This window comes from Pelobates fuscus, chromosome 4, assembly GCF_036172605.1.
Source record: "Pelobates fuscus isolate aPelFus1 chromosome 4, aPelFus1.pri, whole genome shotgun sequence".
In the NCBI taxonomy this organism is placed as follows: domain Eukaryota; kingdom Metazoa; phylum Chordata; class Amphibia; order Anura; family Pelobatidae; genus Pelobates; species Pelobates fuscus.
In genome coordinates, this window is record NC_086320.1 from 135,236,203 (window position 1) to 135,260,720 (window position 24,518).

Consider the following 24,518-nt stretch of genomic DNA (forward strand, 5'->3'; position numbering starts at 1 on the left):
TTTAATTGTAAGTGCCAGGTAACCAAACGATATGAAACATCATATGCTACTTGTGTAGCAGAGTCTAAACGAACTTGAATAGGGTCACCTTCCTTAAATGGAGGTGTGGTAGATTCTGGTATAGGAGTAGAGGGAGATACAGAAGCTATAGGAGTAGAAGGTTGAGCTATTTCATCAATTCTAACTATAAACTGTGGAATACCATTGTCTGTACATTGCCATTCACCTACAGAATCAGAGGGGTTGGAAGTATCAACCAAAATAGTCGCAGGCATTGCAACCGAAGTAGAGTCCTGGACTTCTGGACTTCCACAGGTATTAAGATTATCCATGTTAGCCATAGGGCGGCGGTTAGAATTATGAAAAATGCCAGAAGTAGTAGATTGCAAATCAATACTGCATATCAAACAAATATTTTTATCAAGATGCGGAAGTGCACCATATTCTGGAATCAGAAGATGTGTTTTATTAATAAACCATAGCTGAGCATAGTCAAATTTTGGAACACTTGCAATAAAAAGTGCAACAAATTGTGGGGATGCAGAACTATGAGAAATATGATATATGGGACGGTTAGATCTAACACTATTACGCTGAAAGTTAGACAATAAGGAAAAGATAAGGTCAATGCTGGTAGTGGGGTGTGAGACTAAATATATAGGTTTAAAAGGAGCAAGTACTTCAGAAGAAGTGACAAGACGCTTCTGCAGATTATGATTATCTGGATGCCAAATGTTAGTAAAGGTATAGAGCAAACACATCACTGTAACGCATCCCATCAAGCAACATGTCCAAGATGCCATAGTCTAATTTGTAGGTTATGAAAACCAATAAAATAATTAGTTATGATCAAACTGTAAGTTACGGACACCAAACTTCAAATATAACATAAAAAATGTGGATAAGGAGATTATTACACAACGTTACTATTTATTATTAGTAAATACATAAAAGTATCACACTATGCTAGGAAAACATGCAACACGTGCAGAAAGTAGTCTAGCCAAAGCTAGTTTTGTACATCCGGTAGGACTGTTTTTAGTTTTCTTTGTCCATATGAAGATTAGATGTAAAGGCGCCGATCATTCATAATGAACAGTAGAGTCTGGAACAGCCGTTCTAGAGTCTCAGTCCCTTTGTACACTTTCTGAAAAACAAAGTAAATATAGAATAACAAACACAGGGCTTTAAGAGCCCTTAAACAATTTAAGCTGCATTGCATGCTTGTAGACATTTAAACCATCTGATTTTTGAATAAGATAAACTGAGGGTCCCACTTTGTCCACAATAAGATATGGACCTTCCCAGCAATCTTTAGGAAATTTCCTAGGGTTTTTCTGTCCTTGTTTAAGCATGCACACAGAATCTCCCACTTGGTATTCAGTGAGGTCAGATTTTTTATCAAAATCACTTTTACTTTTTAAGGCGGACACCGCATCTGTGTGCAGAGCCTGTCCTTGTACAGTGGTGAGCCATAGAGAATGTTCTTTGGCCCATTCTTCATTGCATAATGCTACCGAGGTAGATAAATCCATAGGAAGCAAAAGGCGTTCCCAGGAAGGCATACTGCGTCCAAAAAGAACTTCATAAGGAGACATCTGGATATGCCTGTTAACTCTAGATCTCATCCGAGCAAGGACAAAAGGCAGTAAAATATCCCAATTTTTACCATTGGCATTACAGATTTTGCTAAGTTCCTTTTTTATCTGGCCATTCATTCTTTCAACCATGCCTCCGCTTTGAGGGTGATAAGCAATATGGAAATCCCAAGGGAGATCTAACCAACTTGTGATCTCTTTCAGGATAGTATTGACAAATTCACCGCCATTATCTGAATCCATTTGTTTTGGAATCCCAAAGTGACAGAAAACATTTTGCACTAGGATTTTGGCAGTTGTGCCAGCTGTTTTGTTAGGGGTAGCAAAAGCTTCAATCCATCGACTAAACGAGTCAATGACAACCAATATGTAGCGATTTTTACGGGCTGTCAATGGCAGTTTACCTACATAGTCAACCTGCAGTCTGTCCCAAGGTCCAGTAGGAGCATGTCGCATTAGTGCTCCACGTGTTAGTTGTCTTGCTGGGTCTTGGTGTGCACAAACAATACATCTGTCAATGTGATCTTGAATATCTCTTCTCATAGTAGGCCACCATCCCAGTTTAGACATTCTATCCATACATTCTTGTAATTTGGGATGTCCCCCTGCAATGGAACCATGTACCCATGCTAGCAAACATTTTACCAAATGAGAGGGAATAACCCAGACAGGACCATGTTCAGTGTCTTTGACTAAAATGTCATGCAGAATGTTCAATTTTTCTTTACCTAACTTAGGTGCAGGGTCATCAAAAAGAGGAGCGAGTACCAAATCGTACTCTTGATGTTCTCGAAGTACAGACCATTGTGTGCTATCATCGTCAGGGGCATACAACTGTACTGGTGCAAGTGGTGTATGATACAATGCATCTTCCTCTTCCCATAGTGGAATATCAGGAAGACATGCAGCCTCTTTTGCAAATTTATCTGTAAGACTATTCCCGTATGCCAATGGGCCCTTAGATCTATGTGCCTTTACCTTGATGAGTTTGATAAAGCCTATATGATCTTTAGACAAATCCTGTATGCGTTCCCATAAGCCTTTGTGCTGTACTATACTGCCATCAGTGGACTGCCATTTATTGTTGACCCAAAATGTAAGAAGAATCAAAGCTCCTCTGAAAACATACATAGAGTCAGTGACTACAAAGTGTGTACCACCTTTCCCAATTTTGTCTCTGATCAAAGTCAGTAGTGCAGCTAATTCAGCAAACTGTGCTCCTGCCCTTTTACAAGCATACTGAAACATATCAAGAATTGTTCTACCTTCAAGAAGTACACCTGCAAAACCTGTCATGCGCTTACCATCGATGACTGATGAACTAGCAGCAATGTACCAAACAGGGTTATTTCCCACATCAGCAGGGCTGCCTTCTTTAAAAACAGAATGTGCTTTAGGAGCAAGCATAGGATGACATACATGATCCTGACCTTGAATAAGCACACCCAACACATGTACAGAAGGTTCCTTTAATGGTTCCACTGTAATGTGTTCAGTGAGCAGCGTAGTCATCCATCTCACCACACGTTCATTCCGAATGTCACTTAAAGCCAAATTATGTTTTTTCAGCAAAAGCAGGGGATTATGATGTGAACGAATCACAATGTGCTGACCGCTGAGAAGATATCTCAGTCTTTGTATGGTCCAGTATGTAGCTAGGGCAATTTTCTCACAAGGACCAAATTTCAATTCAGGTGGTGTCATTTTGCGACTCAAGTATGCAATAGGGGCTAGTATATCACCATGGTATTGGGCCACTACTGCACCAAGTGTTGTATCAGACACACTAGAGTATAAATAAAATGGTTTGTCTGATGCTGGAGTGCCCAAAACGGGTGCACTAGCTAATGCAGATTTGAGAGACGAAAATGTCTGTGTGTGAGAATCATTCCATTCAAATTTGTTTTGTTTCAGTAGGTCATATAATGGTTCTGCAAGCAAAGCATAATTAGCAACAAATTCTCTGCAGAATCCGGTAAGCCCAAGAAACTGCTGTAAAGATTTCACATCTACTGGTCTTGGTAGGGAGAGAATATGTTTAACCCTATCCTCAAGAATACTTCTGCCTGTTGGACTAAGTTCCAATCCAAGGTAATTAACCTTCTGTTGGACCAGCTGACACTTGTCAGGGTTAAGTTTCAAGCCATGCTTTCTAAGGCATTCCAAAACTTTTTTTAACAGATGAATGTTGCTTTCTCGGGTATCATTTGCGATTAACAAGTCATCAACATACTGAACAACTTTGTTATGCAAATTATGAGACTTTAGAGCTTGTGCTAACATGCTGTGAAAAATTGCAGGGCTATCACAGTAACCTTGAGGAAGAACCGTCCAGCAATACTGTTTAGATTGAAAAGAAAATGCAGTACGATACTGAGTTTCAGGAGTGACTTGTACACTATAAAACCCATTTGCAAGATCTAACACGGTATAGTACTGCATTTCAGGAGTTAATTTAGCAATCAGTTCAGGGTAAGAGGCCACAACAGGTGCTGTTCTAAAAACAGTCTCATTTAGTCGTCTGTAGTCAATGGTTAAACGCCAAGTGTTGTCTTTTTTACGAATAGGCCACACAGGACTCGATCCTGCAGTTTGGCATGGTCGAATTAACCCTCTCTGTAGCAATTGGTCAATGATAACCTCTAAATCTTTTTCTGCCTCACGTGGAATTGGATACTGTTTAACATATGGGTGGTGTGAACCATCCAAAGAAACCATTAATTGTGATTTACCACAATCCAGACTATCTTTAGCCCATACATCGGCATATTCATGCCACCAAGATTCTGTATCCACAGGAGGAGCAGGAGGGTGTTTGATTTTAATACCCTTTACGGCCCCAACATCCTCATGTGGATAGACAACATGCACAGGAGGCAAATTGGAGTCTAAACCGATCAGAGTATGCACAGAAGGGCTAGGACTCTCTACAATATTCCAAAGCATGTGATTTATTAAATCAATGATAAACCCAAACTTTACAATATCCGGAGCTCCCAACAGAGATAACGCATCTTTTTCCAAAAACACATCAGAACGTATAGTCTTAGAGCCAATCGTCAATGTCCTAGGTTCAACATACACTGTTTTTGGCATTCCAGTAACCCCCACAATGCAAGCAGTAGTAAATTTGTCAGTTTTAGGTGTACCAGATATTAGTGTAGCAGCTGCCCCTGTATCGATTAGAGTGTTAATTTTCTCCCCATCTACCAACATAGTACACATTGGTCGTCCCCATTTATCTAGATTCAGAGGCCAGTCGAGACAAAGAGGAGAGGAGAAAACACATCCCTAGCAGGAGGACAGGGGGGGAAGGGAAGGTGTTAGAGCTGCAACAGGCGTTAAATTAGCTTGCTCTACTTGTTTTCTAAGTAGCTCAACAGAATGTTGTAACGCTTTCTGAGAGGCAATAATATCCCTCAAGGGAATCCACTCACCATCTTTTCCTATGCCACGTCTTGTAGTATTAAATCTACCTCTAAAGCCACCCCGTCCACGGTACTGTGGACCTTCAGTCTGCCAAGTATTAGAGGCATTATTTAATTGCTGTCCATCTCTCCAAGATCTTTGAGCCTGATATGTTATTTCAGAAATCGGAGAGGGTTTAAAATATCTATCCATTTCAATTTGCAAACGGTCAAGCCATGAATTAAAGTCCACATTCCTCATGTCACCATAACAGATGGTCATAACATGAGAAATGTTACTTGGTACAAGAGTGAAAATTAACTCCCGCACTGCTGGATCCAATTTAAGGTCAGCTTGTATTTCAGAACGTTTTTCTGAAGAAGTAGCCCCATTAGTAAGAGCAGCCAGGAAAACAATTACTCTGTTAGCAGTTTCTGTGATTGACTCATTAGGAAGTGAGATAAAAGCTTTGTTAATCTGGAACGGACTAGACAAATGAAATAGCTTATGGCAACACCGTTCTAACAGCTGAGGAAAAGTTTGTGCAAAACCTTCTATAACAGCTGAACAGGATCCCAGACCTTTTAGAAAAATCTCTATTAATTGTGAATCCGAAGAACCCCAGCGAAGGAGTTTTCCGATCCAATGTGTAAATCTATTGAAATCCTCAACAGTACCCTTATTCACTGGAGCTTGTCCGATCTCAGATAAAACAGCTCTGGCTTCCGTAGCTTTAATAGATGTAGTAGGGGACATGTGTACGTTAACGGGATCAGAAATCACAACATGTCGTTTAGATTTAGCCTCGTTAAGGTCACTTTGCAGCTGTTTGTTAGTAGACTTAAGGTCTTGCGTAGTATCATGCAATATGCTAGCAGTTTTTTCCTGTTTTCTAGTAGTAGCCTTAAGTTTGTCATTTACACGTTGTAACTCGTCATTGTCAAGCCTAAAACGTTCAAGGTTAGTTTTAGTCTCAGTTAATAGTCGTGCAGCCTCAGACAACTCTGCTTCTAAGTTTCGTCTCTGCTGGTTTTCTTGTGAAAACGATTGTTTTACATTATGTAAAGTCATTTCCATATCATTATATTCTTTTTCTATTCTAGCATGATGTGCAGAAATTTCCTTCAATTTGTCATCTGATAACACTTCGTTAGCCTCTAATTGAGGACCACGTGTTATAGGATTACAAGGAACAAGATCAGTTTGAGAATGTTCAATTGGCAATTCTGGATACAAATGTGTATACGTGGGGACAGAGGTTACTTGTGAAGGAAACTCAATATTTTCATTTTTATGCTCCATCCATATTGCATTGTCGTCTTCATTAATTAAAGCAGAAGGAAGATCGACTGACAAGGTGGCAATCTGATACCATTTGTTTTCATGAGCAACAGGGGATTTTTTAAATATAGCACTTCCCCGTGCTTTACCTCCTAGTTTTAAAGAAGGAGAGTGCTTTGTACGCAGGCATTGTAAGGTGTCTACAGCTTGATCAAGAATTATATTTTTGGATTCTAACTTATGAACTTTATCTTGTAAGAATCCAGCAGTGTGAGCTGCATTTTGTGCCTGGGTGCGGTAATCTTCTATTTGTACATGCAGCGTATTAATAAGAGAAGCTTGCAGATTAAAACTAACTTGCAACTGTTCAATCATTTGAAGGGACATTAATAGCATATCTAGTAAAGCTTGCAAACTTCTACCCTTTTTTACTTTGTCATCTTTAAGCTGCATTAATGAGGGTAATACTTGAAAAATGTCCTCTAGAAACAGTGCATCACTTATATTTTCGCCCAACTTAAATGGACCTCCATATTTTTTTATCCAACATTTGATAAATTCTTGAAACACAGAAGGGAAAGAAAACAAAACAGGGGAATCAACGGATCTCTGTTCAGTATTTAAATCAATAGGGTCACTTGAACTAGTTTCAAGATTACCTATCCTATTTGGAAACTTAAAGAAAGACATACTTACAAAACGAGAATCCTCCCGGCAACTGAGTACACCGTGTTCTCCACTGCAAAAGACACGACTAAACCTCCCAAGGACGAGGCCCCCAGAATGTCGGTTTCGGTGATACTTCAATTTTGATAGTTATGGCTCGCTTCAGGTATGATGTGGACCTTTACCGACAAAAGGTCACTCCGGGTCATTCTAAGCTTAGCGTGTCTTTATGCAATCTATAGCTATATACGGAGTAGACCCTTCCGTTTCCAAATTACTTATAAATACTGTTTTCTTTAACCATTCTAGATGATAATTACCACTAGAATAATTCAGTGTCGGAAAACCCAAACGGCACTGTAATAATATTGTAATAAATGAAACAATGACTCAAATAAATATAAGATAAAAGTGTATTGGATGAATGTAACAGAATGCAAAAATAGTCAGTAAATAATTAATCTTACCAAAGTATTACAGCATATGTCCTTGTGTATGATGCTCTGCGTGCAAGTGAGAATGGAATAATGTTTGAATGAATGTTAAAGAATGACAACGTCCTATCCTTTCTCCTTCAGTTAAATAGGCATTTTGTCCTCTATAAAGCAGCCCCCACCTGTGTGATTTTCCCAAAAAGGTTTTCTAACTTGTTACATGATGTAATGTATTGCATATCTAAGTTTGGGATATTCCCTAAATGGCTCGAGCTTGTAGTTAGCTTACGAAGTGTTTTTGTATACATTTAACTGACAGCACATGTGTTTTTGGAATATTCTCTAGAAGGCTCTTGCCTGTAATTAGCTTACAACGAGTTTTGTATACATTTGACTGACAGCACATGTGTTTGTTCTAATTTAACTTTAACCTTGTGGAAATGTCATTGAAAGTGTAACGTTTTTCAAATCTAAGCTAAGTTAAGAAGCCTATTTCAGTCAATAGTCATTCAGTCAGTATTTCATACAACCAAATGTACATTAGTATTAAATATATATATATATACATATATATATATATATCTATATATATATATGTATGCGCCACACCATATAATACACATATATATTGCAAACTGCACATTAAATAATGATCCATACTCCACATGCCCCGCTTCAAGTGTCCTGTCAGAAAGGACCTTCAGTGCAGCAGGAGGTATTGTCACTGAGAAGAGAAGTCGCCTAGGTCAAAAAAGTCTAGATTACCTCACCTTTATTAAGATGAATGAGGGATGGATCACGAAGGGACTGACACTGGGCGATACATTCGACTAAAAAAGGCCTGATGAGGTGGCACATTAGATTACAAGCGCAGTGCCCCAAATTTGAAGTAGGAGGACCAACTGATAGGAATAGTACTACTTAACACACCTTATAATAACGCAGAGAGAGGCAACGCAGAGAGAGGAGTCTGAAGAAGAGGAGTCAGAGGAGGAAGGTGGCTTTGAGGAGGTGGAAGACCAAACACAGCAGGCGTCCCAAGGGGCTTGTTGTCACCTTTCAGGGACCCTTGGTGTTGTACGTGGCTGGGTGGAGGAAGAGACCTTCAATGACATCAGTGAGGACAAGGAACGGGACATGGCTAGCTTGGTATCCAACCTTGTGCAAATGGACTGTTTGCGGTTGTTTGCGGTGCGTTAAACGGGGAGTTTGGTCTGTCACTGTGAAGCGGGCGTAACCCTTACACTACCTGATCGATACAACATCATACCTGATGTTTTAAAGCACGTTATTCCAAACAATTTAGGAATGTTAGGTGATTTATGCCCTTTATGGATTAAAACCAGACTCTGCATCAACTATGTAATTTTCCATGGGAGTTTTGCCATGGATACCCCTCCGGCATGCCACAGTCCAGGTGTTAGTCCCCTTGAAACAACTTTTCCATCACTATTGTGGCCAGAAAGAGTCCCTGTGGGTTTTAAAATTCACCTGCCCATTGTAGTCTATGGCGGTTCGCCCGGTTCGCCCGTTCGCGAACATTTGCGGAAATTCGCGTTCGCCTTTCACGAACGGAAAATTTTATGTTCGTGACATCACTACATCCTACACTATAGCACCTACATGGCATCAAATTGAAAGGCTTTTACAATTTTTTCTCACGACTAACTTTTGGCTCAAAGAGCAGCCCCAAAATCTTTGGCATTTTGCCGAGACATTAAGTTGGTTAATCCTGAACATTAACAGATGCCCCACAGTCATCCATTACTTAGATGACTTCCTGATGGTCGAAAATAAGTTCCTCCCCCCAAGTAGTCTCAGGAAAGCCACCTGCCTTTTTGACCAATTAAGAATTCCAGTGTCACCTAAGAAAACAGAAGTAAGATTCCATTACCATGCAGGCTAGCTTACCTAAGGACAAAGTAAATCACATACTCACATGCATCGAACAATACCTTCACTTAGGTTCCTGCAATCAGAAAGAATTGCAATCACTATTAGGTTCCTTAAAACTTTGCAGTGAGAATTATTCCCAAAGGTCGTTCATTCATATCTAGATTGCTTTGTCTTTTTCCCTACTTTATCAATGACGATAGCCAACTTACACCCTTACGCTTTGCTGAAGACTTACATCTATCTTCTCTCTGTACTCCCACCTCTGATGCTCACCTTCAAGACTTCTTGAGGGCTTCACTGTGTTGTGCCTAATCATTAAATTCATGAAGCACTAATATCAAAAAGCAACAATTAACCTTAGGTTTTTAAAGATATTGTTGGGCACCAAAACCCTATTCGGGATGAGTGAATTGAGTATTTGAGAAAGGGAAAGACACGGACACAGAGTAATTGTAAATAATCAATACAAACTTTATTGACTAACAGAGACTTAATTAATAAGTAATAAGTAATAACATTCAATCTATAGTGCACATTCAGCTTAAGGAAACAGTTTAATTACCTAGAAATTCAGCTTAAGTATACATCACCATTAGAGAAGCTGGGTTTTCACTCCACTGCACATGACTGAAAGAACTCTGGCAGTCAGGCTTGGAGGGATTCTCTCTACTGGGAATCAGCAGAAACAGCAACACACGTCCGTATTACAGGTGGGTAGTACTCCAAGCAAGTTTTCTATATCTTTTATACCTTTTTGTAACAATGGGATGGATAGTCTGTACTTTTCAAAGCAAGTTTCTTTATCAGTGCAGCCCAGCAAAGACCTTGCAAAAGTGTTGGATGGGACGGGCAGCTGGCCAGTCTGTTCAGGACCACCAACAATGCCATGCCAGGTCTGTGTGGTTAATTATCTCTTATCTATAAGCTAGCTCTGTACTAATCTCGTGATGGTACGCATGAGTCATTCTGATGCTGTGTTTTGTGGTTTTAATACAGTTTTTAGTGCTGTGTATTAATAGCTGTGGCATTCAGGTCTGCATCTAGTGATACTGCCTGTGTGTGCTTGAACATCACTCATCTTTTCGCTATGACAACGTTATTATGTTTTGCATATTTTTGCCACATCAAACTTCCTTCATCTCACAACGCCTTTAATTTATAACTTACAGGTATACATAATCCTATGTTAAACCTTTGGCCAAACAATCATAGTTTCATGTCCTCGTATCAGATTAAAACTATACTTAAAGGTATACAGGAATCTGTTCCCCCACGTACTCTGAAAAGATTACCTAACAACCTATTCTAATCTCTATCTGATCTTTCGGATTTGGGCCCTTTCGATCCCTGTACTAATGAGGTCAATAAGACTCCCATGTACATAGCCTTCTATGGCTTCCTTAGGCCACAGGAATTTACCACTACCACCACATCTAACACACAGTAATGCCTTAGACAATACCACATACATAAACAAGTGGACCATTACGTACTTTCCTTACCCCGTACTAAAACAAGTCAACATACCCTACCAGTAGAAATTACATACTAGCCTACACACAACAAATCGTGCCCCATAGCGGTATTAGACTCATATCTTCATATCAACTGCAATCACCCCTCGCAACCTCTGTTTTCACTACACAGATCTGTCCTTACGACCCCGAAATTCATGCTATATATCAGATACTTAATTATACGACTAGGACTAAACCTATTCAGGTAACTCATTCAGAATAGCGGCAGCTTCCACGGCCTCAAGTGTAAATATACCAGTACACATTATAAAGACACTAGGGCATTGGAAATCCTCTGTGTATACTTGGTGCATTCTGAAACCAGTTCAAGAAATATGCAATGTCTTTAAAGAAATGTCTGGGTAAGATATATGTATATTGTTGACTGTATTAATTAGCATAATCTACATTTTTGCCCTCTTTTATTTACAGGCCCTACGGCATCGTCGATTCTGGCACACTACAACTCTTATTCTAAACTACTCCTATATGTATTGCTTACTCTATATACGGCTTTTTCCCCTAACAAAAGTATTAAGTCAGTTTTGCCTGTAATTGAGGTTGGGGCATGTGTTTTCCCTACTTAAAGGGAGTAATTACCTTGCTCCACACCATTCGTGGTCGAGTGATTTGCTTGGCCCTCCCACCACTCCCACTACTCAACAAGCCTCCTTTTTCCTCCCTTTACCCTTGGGTGGCCCCTCTTTTATTTACAGGCCCTACCGCATAGTCGGTTCCGGCACACCAGCAACTGACTTGCTCTCTTATTCTAAACTACACCTATACTTATTGCTTACTTTATATACGGCTTTTGCCCCTAACACACATATATATATATAATTTTTTTTCTCTTGTATATATATATATTTTTATCTTGTGTATATATATATATTTTTTTCCTTTCTTCTTTCCTCTTTATAGCTCACCTATTTTATAATAGAGCATTAATTGATGCATTTGAAGGCTACAACTTACTATTCTTTCCTTTTACTGTGGCTTACACGTGTATAATTAGGAAAAATATTAGAACTATGATAGAATAGTGATGTTATAGGGAGGAGACAGAGAGGAAGGGGAGAGGAAAGATAAAGGGGAGGGAAGGGAAAATGCTATTAGCTAAATCTTGGGGCACTTTCAACTATGATTAAAAGGGGAGGATGACATAAGTAAATAAATATGCTTACTTGTGCCAGAGTATCTGTATGTGCATGTATGTGCATAAGTGTCCACATATTTATAGATATGGATATATGTACTTTTTTTTAAATCTTCTTCTTTTTTTGGGGAGGGGGGCTAACTGACTATCATACTCTATACTTTCTTTTACCAGTACGATTAATCAGAGCATTTACGACACATAATAGAAGCTGTGATTGTGCCTATAAGAGAAATGAGATGATTGGGTATCACTGCATTTCACAATCTATGATATAAGAATAACTGACATTCTTTGATTTATAACATAATAATAGGTACAGGAGGATTAATAGATAAGTAGAGTCGATGTATATATGGGTGAATCTATATATAAATATATATGTGGATAAGAGTGATCTCCATGGAGATCTCTAGTTACCGTCCCATTTCCTTAATAAACACGGACTAGCAACACGTCTTAAAGTCGTATTCAGGAAATTAATCCATATTGATCAAATTGATTTTATACTAGGTAGATGGTCTGGTTCCAATACGAGAAGAATCATTAATAATCTTGATAGCTCTAAAAAGAAAAACATACCGCTCCTGTCCATAGCTGTCAATGCTGAAAAAGCAATCGACAGGTTAAGCTGAAAATTCCTTGAACGCGCGTTAGAATTTTAGAATATCAGAGGATGGATGCTAGATGCAATCATGGCATTATATAAAAATCCCTCCACTAGAATGGTTGGGCCAAATGTTTGCTCAAACTGGGTTACAATAAACAATGCTGTCAGACAAGGATGACCGCTGTCTCCATTGTTATATGTATTATCTATTTTATGGCGACAGATAGAGAATTAAAAATCTGCTTTAAAAGTCTGCTTGTACGCAGATGATATCCTGCTTACAATAACTGACCCAAAAAACTAGTTATATAATTTGATGGGACAATTCAATGATTATGGGAGGAGATCAGTAGGAAATGTGTTTTTTTTTATGGGCAGGCAGAATGTTCAACTATTTGGGAATTTGGATCACCAAAAATTTGGATAGACTGATGGAGGTTAATTTTTTGAGTCTTTTGAAAATAACAAATCAATTACTCAAAGATTGGAGGCATATCGAGATAACATGGTTTTGAACGATTAATGTTGTAAACTCATATATTATACCCAAATGGAACTACCTACTCCAAATGATTCCCCTCAAAATCCCAGATAGCTGATTAACGATCCTTCAAAATAATATTGAAACCTTCATTATTAGAGGGAAACAACTTAGAATAAATAGAACAAATATTTATTTCTTAAACCGACAGATGGGGGTCTAAATTTTCCAAACATGAGATTTATCTACTGGGCAAATATAATAAATCATATTTATAGAACCCAGCTACAAACCACCTTAGAAGAAGGTTGGTACAAAATTAAAATGGAGGCAGTAGGTTTAAATTACTCTTCCTGTTTTATCTGGAAAACTAAAGAAATACAAAATGGGAGTTTTTATTGAAAGTAATAAAATACTGGATCAAGTGCTCCCTGTCTGGGAAGAGATTAAAAGAAAAATAGGAATTAAATATGCTATTTTAGATTGTCTATAGCTCACTCTAATAGAAGCAAATATAAAGGATATATCTATTTCTAGATGGACAAAGTGGAGAATCCATAAGGTGTCCCAAATATTATATCAAGATAATCAGATGCCATTGGAAACTTTAGTCTAACAATTTCAATTACCTAACTCTGAAATCTTGTCATATCTCATCTAACTCTAGCTACTAAAAATGTCCCAAAGACACTAAAACATTTTTTTCAAATTAGGTAGTTCCTAAGGTTTTAGCGAAAGCTATAGATGTAATAAGAACGATAAACTATTCAGATAGACTGCCCCAGAAGAAAAAAATGGGAAAAAGAACTGAATTGTGTCCCTCACTCTGTGTTCTTCACACAAGAAATTTACAAACCTCTGCAAGAATAGTGTCTATTTTCTATGAAACCTGTGTCTTATCTGCACATGTCGCTTTAACCCCTGTATCACAACTCAACTTTGAATTCTATGTGTCGTCTTGCTCAGAAATGCTTTAACCCCTTAAGGACCAAACTTCTGGATTAAAAGGGAATCATGACATGTCATACATGTCATGTGTCCTTAAGGGGTTAAACTTGAGAAAGGGAGGTTCTCTCGAAAGCTTGTCATTAAATAATTATGTTAGTCCAATAAAAAAAGATATTACAAGATACAGATTTTATCTGTTTTTTACATCTGAAAAATGGATTGTTAGCCATGATATAATAAATAAAAAAATTAACAAATCCTGTGCCCCGAAGGCAGAACCAACGACATACAGATTGATTTCTGGGTCCAAGGACAGTGCATCATTCTCCAGCTACATTCCTCACAAGTGTATCTCCTAAGCCAGGAATAGGCAAACTTTGGCACTCCAGATGTTGTGGACTACATTTCCCATAATGCTATTATACCCATAATGCTGGTAAATCATCATAGGAGGTGTAGTCCAAAACATCTGGAGTGCCGAAGGTTGCCTATGCCTGTCCTAAGGGATGGCTACGAACCCACCAGAGTAGGTTATTAGTGGCGAGTGTAGAAAACAGCGGTTAGGGGACAGGGAGAACATTCTATCATACTGAACCCAGGCTAACATCCTCAGACCCTGCTATTCTTTTATGATGACGTACAGCTACTTTATGTCACTGAACCTGTAAATCAGTAGGGAGATGGTATTACTATGCTTGACTTCTCACACTGTACTTTTTAACTATGTTTTGTTACTATTTTCTGTTTTAATATAGCTGTTTGTACTGTTTCTCCTTCAATGCTATGTTGGAACCTATTTGAAATACAGTGTGCCAAAGAATTCTATACAATCTCTATTGCATTGGGTATGTAAAATGTTATTGAATATTAAAAAAATGTACATAATATATACTTTATGAATAAAGTTCAGTACCTTTTCAAGAATAATTATTTGGTGGACTCCAATAAATCTTTCTGATAAAGGCTATTTATAATTTTTTAAATATCTGGTCCTTTGGGCTCACTGAAATTGAAGGAATTTTTATTAGCCATAGTTGTTGATATCTAATATAGATTATGGTCATTTTTAGCTCTAACTGTCAAAATGAGGACAATAAATGTAATACTCCAGGAGATTAAGTAGCTGTAATGTATGCTATTTTTTATACATTAGCGTAGTTAATGAAGGCCAAGGCCCTGGGGAGATAGCGCAGCTAAGCGGAAAAGGGCACATGTATGAGTGTGGGTATAGATGCATAGGATTGGTTGGGAAAGAATGTGTGGGTGGGATTATGTTCTGGGAAAGAAGGTGTGGGTGGGATTATGTTCTGTGTAAGTTGGTGTGGGGGAGGTTACCTCAGTGCCACTTAGGATTTGGGCCAGCAAACAGCTTCCCTCCCGCTCGCCCTATTTGTCTAGTTACAGCTAGCCGGGGGTATGTCCTTGCCAATTGAGTTTGAGGGGTTACGTTTAAGTATATGGAATGAGATGAACAAGTTTTTAAGGTCTCAACCTTCCCTGCTTCAAAGGGTTAACCTAAGGTTACCTGGGGTATCGTGCCCATCGAGCGTGGATAAGGTTGGCTGATGGCAGGCATTGGAAGGAAATAATTTTTATGACGAGGGGGGAGGTGAGAGGAAGTCGCACATAGGCGCATGGTCAGTTTATTGGCAAGGACGGTTGGGTTCACTGTATGACACTATGTGTTAAGTTATATGCAAATGTATTTTAATTTATGGTTTATATGTTTAACGTTTTGGTTACAGAAATGAAGAGAAATTTATTAAATAAATTATGGTTGCATCATACAGTATTTGTCATATGTTATAATAAATGCTGTGGCCTGTTTCATCCATACTACGCTGTCTGTCATTATTTTGGAAGGGGGATGACTTGGGGTTGGTTTATATATTATGCTGCATCACGATTCCCTGCTACATACATACATGTACCAACTACACTCCCCCCTTCTCTCATCTCAAGCCCTGCACTCATTTCTCTATTCTCTCTCTCCTGCTCTAACCCAATCTCACCCTAGTCGCCGCCCATATAAAACCCATTCACACCCCTGTCACTATCTCTCTTCCTACTTCTGGCAGCTGGTGACGTCTCTCCCAACCCAGGACCCCTCACCTCATCTGCTCACACTAAAATAACTAGAAACCATGCAAACCTCCTCCAATTACCCTGCAGTTTATCCTCCTCTACCAAAATTCAGTGTGCAATCTGGAACGCTCGCTCCATTTGTAGTAATATCAAATCTACAGCTATACATGACCTCATCATCTCTAACTCACAATACTGGTACTCACTGAGACCTGGCTATCCCCATCTGATACCGCTACTCCTGCTTCTTTATGTTTCGGTGGTCTACAGTTCTCCCATACTCCCAGACTCAACTCTAAAGGAGGTAGTGTAGGAATCCTTCTCTCCCCTCAATGTACCTTTCAACCTATCCACCCTGCCCCTTCCCTATCCTTTACTTCCTTTGAAGTTCACACTGTACGCCTTTTTAAGCCAACTCCTTTAAGAATTGCCATCATCTATCGTCCCCCCGGTCACCCTAAACTATTTATTGAGCACTTTTCCTCCTTGTTACCCCACTTTCTTTCCTCTAGCACTCCCTCTATCATACTTGGGGACTTCAATATCCCTACAACCCTCTATAATTTTAGTTACCCAATCAAAAAAATCAATAAGATTAGTTTGGCATGATCTCCCTGAAGATATAGGGCCCAATTCAAAATTCTAGAGCTTGCTTACAAATCCCTACATAATGCTGCTCCAACATTCCTATCCTCCCTCATACACAAGTATGTCCCATCGAGACCCCTGCACTCAGCCCAAGACCTACGCCTATCCTCTGCCCGGATTCCCACCTTTGATGCTCGCCTTCAAGACTTCTCCAGGGCTGCACCTATTCTGTGGAACTCCCTTCCCTCCTCAATCAGACTTTCACCCAGCCTCCACTCCTTCAAAAAATCTTTGAAATCTCACTTCTTCATTAAAGCGTATCAATTAAACTGTCAGCAGGTTTCTCATCAACCACCCCATGACTCCTTTCCTGCAACTGTCAAAAATGACCTACCAAGCATTCAATAAACCCTTCTCCAACAAACTATTTAATTCCCCTTTGTGTCACTTTACCCCACTCCCTCTAGCATGTAAGCTCATCAAGCAGTGCCCTCAACCCCCTCTGTTCCTGTACGTCCTGTGGTCTGATCTCAATTATGTGTCTGTTAGTCCACCCATTGTACAGCGCTACGGAATTTGTTGGCACAATATAAATAATAAAATAATAATAATAATAATAACTGTTGAATTTCATGTTATACTTTGTTTTGGCAGTTTTTAGAAGATAATATGGTAGCAATAGCAATTCTAATATGTTAGTCAGTGGCCTTGATTTTGGATCTTGATGCAATTATCTCCACATTGGTTTTACTTAAAGCAATCGAGACTTCTCTCTAATGGTATACTGCTCCATTCCATTAAAACTGTTAGCTGCTAGGGACACTGGTGATCTAAATCTTTGACATGTTTTTCTTAATGTAAAGTATTTGTGACTTTTGCAGAAAAAAAAAATATCTCATGTTAGGACCTGCAAGATAGGACCTGCAAGATGCCCTACAGTTTTTCATTATTCAATAATATGTTGGCAGGTTAATTCTGTGCCAGAACCGCACTCTAATATAAGAATGCATAGTTATGGCATTATAGTGTGGCTGAGAAGGTGTAAGAGTAAGGAAGAAATCTGCATTTTGACATATAGCTCCCAAACAAAAACATAGGACAGGAGATAGCACATACAGAGTTACAGTATCATAACTGCTACAATGTGTTGTAGGTATTATTGTACTGAAATTGTCACTTTAAGGGACTAAAATCCTTCATTGCAAATGACCTACCAGGAATCTAGTAGAGAAATACAAAATAAAATAAATAAATACACAAGAGGCAGTCAGTTCTCATGAACTCTGCAACTAAATTGCCAAAAGGAAGACAATTCAGAAAGTTCAAATGCAGAGCAATCTTCTTGGTTGCCTTTTTAAAGTGTATATTTACCATTGATTTCTATCAGAAAAATAGCTGAAAAGATAATTGTTTCAAGGAAGTTAAATGTCGTAAATGTGCACCTTTCCAATGTGGTCAGAACTGTTGCAGTCTACAGGTGAGTAAATGAATCAAATAGGAATACAATTTATCAATTGCTGCAGTTAGGAGATGATTTTGACAAATGTATTTTTCTCCTAAAGTAGAATCTTGCTCTTATGTGTATCTGTGTTGAGGTTCATGTTTCAATTACTACCCCAGATCATAATCTTCTCCTAATCATTCTGTAAAGAGGAGACATACTGAATTATTTAAAGAGGTACCCCAAGCAAGATCTGACCAGTTTGTTTGTAAAGGAACACTGTAATGCTAAACATAAAAATACTTTTTAATTATCAGATTTTTTGAGCCCCAGACAATGAGGACATAAATTTGGCCACCTACACAGAGGACAGATAAGACAGGAGACTTATTTGAAAATAGTTGTTTACTTATATGGATGCATTGCAGAATACATGCAGAGAATTAATATAATCATATAATTTAAATAATAATAAAAAAGATAACATATTTATTTATCAAAAAAATCCAGTTTAAATTAGTGTTATGGAACAACCACAAAAATAAAATGAATGAATGTTGGTCCTACGTCAGTTCGGCGTGTCCAAATTTCATTAGCAAAATAAGATTGTGACAAATTCCAGTTTGTAACAAAATGAATCTTCAAATCTTATTTATATTTCTAACTTTCTTTCAAGTAAATCTCTCTGAATTCTCCTTTATTTACTAAGACATTATGTCCGGTTTGACTGATTTACTAGTTATCTCTCTGCATTCTAAATCACACAAAACATATTTTCTTCACATACTATACATGTTACAAAACGAGAAAGATTTGATTTGTTAAAACATAGGGATATTCATAGTTATTCTAAGTGTTTGAATGGTTCATGCACTTGTTCAAAGTGTTTTCTTATATAAATGAAGAAATTTTTCACGAGAGACAATACTTAAATGGCACACATTTAATACTGAGCAACATATTTAATAAATTATTTCTTTTTTGCCACATGGAGTCACTGCAGTGCATGCTGAAAATAATTCTAGTTCATAAAATTAATTTTGTTGCCTCTTCTAGCTCTCCCTGGGGAAGATTCCTAGAAATAATAGTGTTAGATTCAGACATTTCTTAGAGGTACAGGCAAAGGTTACAGAGCTCATTGGTTCAACAAATCAAATCTTTCTCATATACACGTATATTTGAGACATTGACTGTAAGCCATTGTATTTTGCTGTCATTTTCTGCCTTTTTGAGTTAAATAAATAAAGCAGAATGAAAGGCATCATATAAAATATTTATATAAAAAATTGATTTCTGGAGAATAATATTTTCTTAATTTAATATGGAGTCAGATATTTTATTAAAAACAATTTATATATTTTCTTTATTAAGGGTATCTGCAAAAACTAAGATACCGGATTGTAGCCGTCCAATTCATTCTAGCAATTTATTTTCAAAAAAATTAGAAAGGAATTTAGAAATGACATTCCGATTTTTCATAACATCACGAAAGTATCAATTTAAAATCAAATTTTCACTTCTCTAGAAATAAACTATTGAATAAAAAGTTGAAACATTGCTACTTATTTAATATCTAATTTATTAAATGATGAAGAGTTCTGTGGCAGCAAGTAATTAACTGCAAACCACAATGTTATTATGAGGGTATTCTTCAAGCCCCCACATTAAAAGCTTACTAATCATGATAGTGCCACATTTTAATGCCAACAACCTTAGTACTAATGTGGTTTTTCCTACAGTCAATTTTGTACAAAAGCTCATTTGCAGGCTTCCTGGTGAGCTTATCTTCTCTGAAGGTAAAATTATTGATGAAATATGATCTCATGTTCTCTACAGAGCCTGTAGTCAGCTGATTGTAAACAACAAAATAATGATTTTGCCGCCGAAGACATATATATGCACACACATACACACAATAAGTTAAGTAATCAGCAGTAATCTTAAATAAAGTGTAAACACGCACAGTACTGATAGGTTAAAGTACTGTGAAGCTCTTCATTTTTAAATCCACAGTCTGTTGTAACCCAGTTTCACATATGTTTATACTTTGCTCACAGATGTATATTCTTTAATGCGAATCTATCACCTTCTCGAATTTCAGTGAAATTTCAACACAGTCAATCTGAGTATTTCATAAAGATTCTATCTTTATGAAATACTAGTTTTGGAAGGGGAGATTGGCAGTGTTGCCTTAGGTATGTTCAGGGCCGGCCTTAGGGGTGTGCGAGCTGTGCGGCCGCACAGGGCGCCATGGAGCAGGGGGCGCCGTGCGGCCGCACAGCCGATTTAAAAAAATATAAATATATTTTTTTTTTAAATTTGCAGCGGGGGCGGAGCTTACCGTGCGGCGGGGGCGGAGCTAAAAGCGCCGGAAAACTGCTGCAGGGGAAGCAGGAAGGAGTCCCTGCTTCCCCACCAGGAGCTGCACTGTCTCCACAATTAACTCCACAGGTAACTGTGTGATTGTCATGTGAGTGTGACTCTCTGCCTATGTGTATGACTGTCTGCCTCTGTGTGTGTGTGTGTGTGTGTGTGTGTGTGTGTTACTGTCTGTGTGTGTGTGTGTATGACTGTCTGCCTCTGTGTGTCTGTGTGTATTACTGTCTGCCTCTGTGTGTGTGACTATCTGCCTGTGTGTTTGTCTGCGTGTGTGTGTGTGTATGACTGTCTGCGTGTGTGTGTGTGTATGACTGTCTGCGTGTGTGTGTATATGACTGTCTGCCACTGTGTGTCTGTGTGTATTACTGTCTGCCACTGTGTGTCTGTGTGTATTACTGTATGCCTCTGTGTGTTTGTCTGTGTGTATTACTGTCTGCCTCTGTGTGTGTGACTGTGTATGACTGCCTCTGTGTGTATGACTGTCTGCCTCTGTGTGTATGACTGTCTGCCTCTGTGTGTATGACTGTCTGCCTGTGTGTGTCTGTGTGTATGACTGTCTGCGTGTGTGTGTGTGTGTGTGTATGACTGTCTGCCTGTGTGTGTGTGTATGACTGTCTGCTTGTGTGTGTGTGGATGTCTTCCTGTGTGTGTATGGCCGTCTGACTCTGTGTGTGTGTGTGTGTCACATACAACCAATACACGCATATCACACACTGTTAATATACCCATTACAAATATCACACATAGCATACATATCACACACAGTCATCACACGTACTATTACATACACAGACAACACAAACATAACAGCATACATGGATGACGGGGGGGGGGGCGCTGTGAAGATTTTTCGCACAGGGCGTCTAAATGCCTAAGGCCGGCCCTGGGTATGTTACTCTCACTTGTTTATATTCCATGTGCTCTTTAGTTAGGAAAACAGTATTGAGAATAAATATTGTTTCTGAATATGTAACATGTATTCAGGGCCGCCATCAGGGCATGACAACCGCAACGGTTGTCATGGGCCCGGCGGTCCTGGGGGGCCCGGACTGCTCAAGTCGTCCGGGCCCCACATTCAGTGGGTACATACCGGGTCGCAGGGGGCCCTGCGACCCGGTATGTACCCACTGGGCCAGCCTCTTCGCCCTGCTGACAACCGGCGGGCGCGCGAGGGAGCACTCTCCTCTGAGTGCTTCCTCTTCAGCTCCCTCGCGCACCGTACTGATGCCGGAGCCGGAAGATGACGTCATCTTCCGGCTCCGGCATCAGTACGCGGCGCGCGAGGGAGCTGAAGAGGAAGCACTCAGCCAGGGAGAGTGCTCCCTCGCGCGCCCCCCGGTTGTCAGGGAGAAGTTTGAGTGAGTGGGGGTAGGGGAGAGGGAGGGAGAAATTTGAGTGAGTGGGGGTGGGGGAGAGGGAGGGAGAAATTTGAGTGAGTGGGGGTGGGGGAGAGGGAGGGAGAAATTTGAGTGAGTGGGGGTGGGGGAGAGGGAGGGAGAAATTTGAGTGAGTGGGGGTGGGGGAGAGGGAGGGAGAAATTTGAGTGAGTGGGGGTGGGGGAGAGGGAGGGAGAAATTTGAGTGAGTGGGGGTGGGGGAGAGGGAGGGAGAAATTTGAGTGAGTGGGGTGGGGGAGAGGGAGGGAGGGAGAAATTTGAGTGAGTGGGGGGGAGAGGGAGGAAATTTGAGTGGGTGGGGGTGGGGGTGGAGGGAGGAAATTTGAGGGGGTGGGGGGAGGGAGGAAATTTGAGTGGGTGGGGGTGGGGGGAGGGAGGAAATTTGAGTGGGTGGGGGTGGGGGGGAGGGAGGAAATTTGAGTGGGTGGGCGGGAGAGGGAGGAAATTTGAGTGAGGGGGAGAGGGAGGAAATTTGAGTGGGGGGGAGAGGGAGGAAATTTGAGTGAGTGGGGGGGGAGAGGGAGGAAATTTGAGTAAGTGGGGGGGAGAGGGAGGAAATTTGAGTGAGTGGGGGGGAGGGTGGAAATTTGAGTGAGTGGGGGGGGGTGGAAATTTGAGTGAGTGGGGGTGGGGGGGAGAGGGAGGAAATTTGAGTGAGTGGGGGTGGGAGAGGGAGGAAATTTGAGTGAGTGGGGGTGGGAGAGGGAGGAAATTTGAGTGAGTGGGGGTTGGGGGAGAGGGAGGAAATTTGAGTGAGTGGGGGTGGGGGGGAGAGGGAGGGAGGAAATTTGAGTAAGTGGGGGGGAGGGAGGAAATTTGAGTGAGTGGGGGGGAGGGTGGAAATTTGAGTGGGGGGGAGGGAGGGAGGAAATTTGGGGGGAGAGGAAGGGAGGAAATTTGAAGGGGGGAGAGGAAGGAAATTTGGGGGAGTGGGGGGAGAGGAAGGACATTTTTGGGGGGAGAGGAAGGGAGGAAATTTGAAGGGGGAGAGGAAGGAAATTTGGGGGGGGGAGGAAGGAAATTTGAGGGAGGGGAGGGAGAGGTAGGAATTTGAGGGGGGAGAGGAAGGGAGGAAATTTGAGGGAGGGGGAGAGGAAGGGAGGAAATTTGAGGGAGGGGAGAGGAAGGGAGGAAATTTGAGGGAGGGGGAGAGGAAGGGAGGAAATTTGAGGGATGGGGAGAGGAAGGGAGGAAATTTGAGGGAGGGGGAGAGGAAGGGAGGACATTTGAGGGGGGGAGAGGAAGGGAGGAAATTTGGGGGGGAGGAAGGAAATTTGAGGGAAGGGAGGAAATTTGAGGGAGGGAGGAGAGGAAGGGAGGAAAGGAAGGGAGGAAATTTGAGGGGGGAGAAGAAGGAAATTTGAGGAGGGAGGGAGGAAGGAAATTTGAGGGGGGAGGGAGGAAGGAAATTTGAGGGGGAGAGGAAGGAAATTGGAGGGGGGAGAGGAAGGAAATTGGAGGGGGGAGAGGAAGGAAATTGGAGGGGGGGGAGAAGAAGGAAATTGACGGGGGTAGGGGCAGAGATTGACATCCATCACACAGAAAAACACACAATGCATTACACACAGACACACATACACAAGCAATGCACAATGCACCCCTTCCACACACTCAGTGCATCCCTTACAGACACACACACTGCATCCCATACATACACAAACTCACCTTGCAGCCCTTACACATACAAACACAGATTCACACAATGCATTCCTTACACACATCAGGACATCCCCCCCCCCCACACACACACCACTGTGAACAAACTCATTGGTGGAACATGAAGGTGGACCCTGGGACCCAGACCTTGAGCGGTGTAAAGGGCCCTCAAAAAATGGAGCTGCTTCCCGTTCTCCCAGAACATTGATTTTTGTGACCACAGTTACAAACCGCCTCCAGAGAGCCTATTCTACACCAGACCAGTGGAGCCAGACGGCAGCTGAAGCCCATCATCATCCTCATCTGGTTGTAAGTAGGCAATCTAGTATATTATTTGTGGCACTAATCTCTAATTTACCTCACATTAAAGGGACACTATAGTCCCCAGAACACTGCAGCTTAATGTAGTGGTTCTGGTGTCTATAGCCTGTCCCTGCAGGCCTTTTATTGTAAACACGGCGGCACTGCAGCGCTGTGTTAGTTAACATGGCAGATCATATGGGTGGGGCACTGTGATGTCACATGGGGGGGCGGCAAACTTTACTTTTGCCTAGGGCGGCAAAAATCCTTGCACCGGCCCTGCAGACACTGCATCCCTGTGGGCGGACTCGGGGGGGGGGGGAGGGGGGGACTCGGGTACAGGCGCCGGGGGGCCCAGACCTTGAGCTGTGTCAGGGGCCCCAAAATTTCTGATGGCAGCCCTGCATGTATTTCTTATATATAGTCATTTACTCCATATATGCTGATATTTAGACTGGTGGGAAAGTTCTGTTCCGCCAAATCATTTTCCCCAAAATGTTTATTTTGTTCCTGATTTTGATGCTCGTTCATGCAACAGCACAGTCAATGGAAACATATTTGAAAACACATCGGACAAAACAAAAAAAGCGTGTAAAAAACGAATTTATACTTTTTTCACATGCGTTTTTCTGCATATTTTTTTTTGTTATTCTGTCTCTTACTGTTAAAGTACTGTTA